Raw genomic sequence first — 3,242 nt, forward strand, 5'->3', positions numbered from 1 at the left:
AAAATATAAAATTGTGATTTTTGTTTGCAGAAAGAAAAATGGTGTATTTTGCTTGCTGACTTTAATTCCAAAATTATGGCTTAGAAAATATTACAAGAGTGTTACTTACCTCTATGATCAACATTAACAATGAAAACAAATTAATGTATACATCAAATAAATCTGCATGATTCAAATGCATTATTCTATGCAAGTGAGTCTCACTGACATTATTTAAAACTCTCAACCCACTTAAGCAAATAAATTATGAGCATAACGAACAGAAATTCGCCAGTGAATAAGACTCCAGCAAGAAGGGCAATCTTGCATACCCTGTTTCTCATGTAGTTCATTGCATGTAGTGCAAACCACCTGATGAGCACAGGGAAGGAACACGACCAACATCTCCTCAGAAAGGCACATCACACATTCCCTCTCTCGTTTCACACCAACCATCAAGGAGTAGTCAGTTAAACTAGTAACCAGTTTTGAGATACAAGAACTCTTTGATTCTTCCATATAAGTGTTGTTTTTCATGTCTGTATAGCTGCCGTTGTGGCTTCCATCGATTCCCTTTCTCAGTGCAGCAATTTTGAAAGAGTCAGTCTTTAGCCTCATTTGCGCGATTTCTTTTTCGAGCTTTTGGATATCATCACTATTCTTTACAAATCTATTTCTGCATTTGATTTGATCATCTCTTCCTTGGATTTTGTGGACTCTTCAATTTGCTCTCTTTCCTTTCTTATGGAACTTGCCTGCAGGAGAAGTTCATATATTGGCAAAGAAATGCAAGTACACGACAAGAGCGGTGCTGTGAGCTGCAGCGGCGATGGAGCCGACAGTGCCGTTAGAAAAAGTCTTTGCTGGAGGAACTGGGTTTTTCTTCTTCTTTGTCCAGACGGAGAGCAGAACGACGGAGAACGGCTAGCGGCTGCTGGTGCGTGCTGCTATGCGTGAAGACCGACAGAGAGGAGGCGCGGCTACGAGAAAGAGAGAGGGTGACGATAGAATGCGGCTGTCTGGTAGGGGGATTAGAGGTGAGGTTACTCTTTAGATATTTTTTTGACCAAAATTCAACAAAACTGCTGGTCCCATAGACTTTTCCATTTTTTTTAGTATGAATGGAGAAGGAGAAATTAGATTAGCATTCATCAGAAACAAAGTAATTTTGTAGTGTATATGAATAATAAAATGTATTTTGGTTTTGATTTTTAAATTGATTCAGATATAAAAATATAAACTAAAGTTAATTGAATTTTGATTAAATTAAAAGAATTAGACTGATTTTTGTCCAATATAAAAGAAAAGGATATTTAAATCTTTTCATTAAAAGTAAATAAAATTTATTTTTTATTTTTATTAAAGTATAAGGGTGATTTAGTAAAAATATTGATATAATTTGTATTTAAAAATAGAAAAATTAATTATTGACGTGAAAAATATAATACACATGTCTTATTTTAATTTGTCCACATTTTTATCATATCGGTACATATAAATTTATCACCATACCGTAGTAAACACCTAAAAAAATACATTATGTATGCATATAACAAAATGTCAACCATTAATATCATACTATGAGCACACATATATATAGTATTGTTTTAGTGAACGATACGTGCGATGCACGGAAAATGTTCAGCACGATCAAATATATTAATCGCACAGAAAATACTCAGTATAGAAATCAAAAAATACATTATGTATGCATATAACATAATGTCAATCATTAATCAAATTAAATTAATATAGGCAGACTTTTTCATTGAACGAAAAACTGAAATTATCCCATATATGTTAATTACTAACGTTAAGAAGCTTTTTTTTATGTCATATTACATGACAAAAATAATTTCTCAGGTTCATTATATAGGAAAAAAATTAGTTTCAAAAAAAAAAAAACAATATGAATAAACTCACACATCCCTGAGTATGCCACCTTCAACTCAAACATCTCTGATTTGTTACAACAGAAAACTACTAATAAAAAAACCAATGAAACTAAATAAAAATCCTGAGTACACTTAAAGTTAAAAAAAGATCAAATGAGTTAAATTATCATTAAATTTATAATTTTTATTATGTTATATTATTATTTTAATTTAAGAATTAATAAATTTTTCTTTGTTCATCTTACCAATTTGTTTACTTTAATGGAATTTAATATCATAAAATTATACTTAATTACAAGATGAACATTAAAAAAAATTACTCAAAAAAAGAAGGAAAAAATTCTTGTTTTGACTTGTATTAAAGTATGTCTTTTTTTTTCTATTTTTTATTTATTGTTAATTTTCTATTAAGAAGGAACAATTGAAGTCGAAAAGATGGGACAGAATAGTGTATTGTCAACCACTTAAACTAAGTAGTACTAACACAATTCTTCATTCATTTGAAATGATAGTGAGCTGAGAAATGAGAACTTCCCTTTTTCATGGTACCCAATACAGTAGTCACCCTGTAAAGTTTTGTGTATCACATGGCATGTAAAAATATTATCTATATACTAAAATTAATTATTAAAATCAATCATTACGTATTTATGTATAAATACAGATATATTTTAACTTATTTTCAATATGTATGTTTTACTAATAATTAATTTTAACGATTAATTTTAGCATATACCTAACATGATTGTATAACAAAAAATACTTTAGCATAATCTTTGGTTTTGTTGTAAACAAAAAAAAAAAAAAAACTCTTTGATTTTGATTCATCTCAGCAAGGTTAGGGATCGAAAGTTCCCTTCACTAGTATACTTAGCAAAATATGTTTAAAATAACAATCATTTAACAAAAGGTACAATGTGGTTGGAAGTTACCTAACTTGCCAAAGACCAATCATATTATATTATAGGAAAAATTTTAAGTGTACTATATGCAAACGTCTTTACCTTCTTTGTACTTAAGTTTACATTCACGCGAGCGTTGCGCTTTTTCTTTTTCGATTTTGCTTAAACTTTTTTTTAAAGCTCTTTAATATAAATTCCTTTTAACTATATTATGTATATATTTTATTTTAGAGGTCATAATACTTGGCTACCTCTGTTTTATTATTTAAACGCAAGACTCTGTGTAGTAGGGTGTTATAATTAGTACCCTACCACCTTTCTCACATCTAACACAACACAATCACAAAGAATGTAGAGGAATGAATCGAGGAATTAGTGTCTTACAACCTTCTCCACATCTAACACATCACAATCACAGAAAATGCAGGGAAAAAAGATCGAGGGATTAGCTCCCTACCGCCTTCCC

The sequence above is a fragment of the Arachis hypogaea genome, chromosome 4 (assembly GCF_003086295.3).
Source record: "Arachis hypogaea cultivar Tifrunner chromosome 4, arahy.Tifrunner.gnm2.J5K5, whole genome shotgun sequence".
NCBI classification, from domain to species: domain Eukaryota; kingdom Viridiplantae; phylum Streptophyta; class Magnoliopsida; order Fabales; family Fabaceae; genus Arachis; species Arachis hypogaea.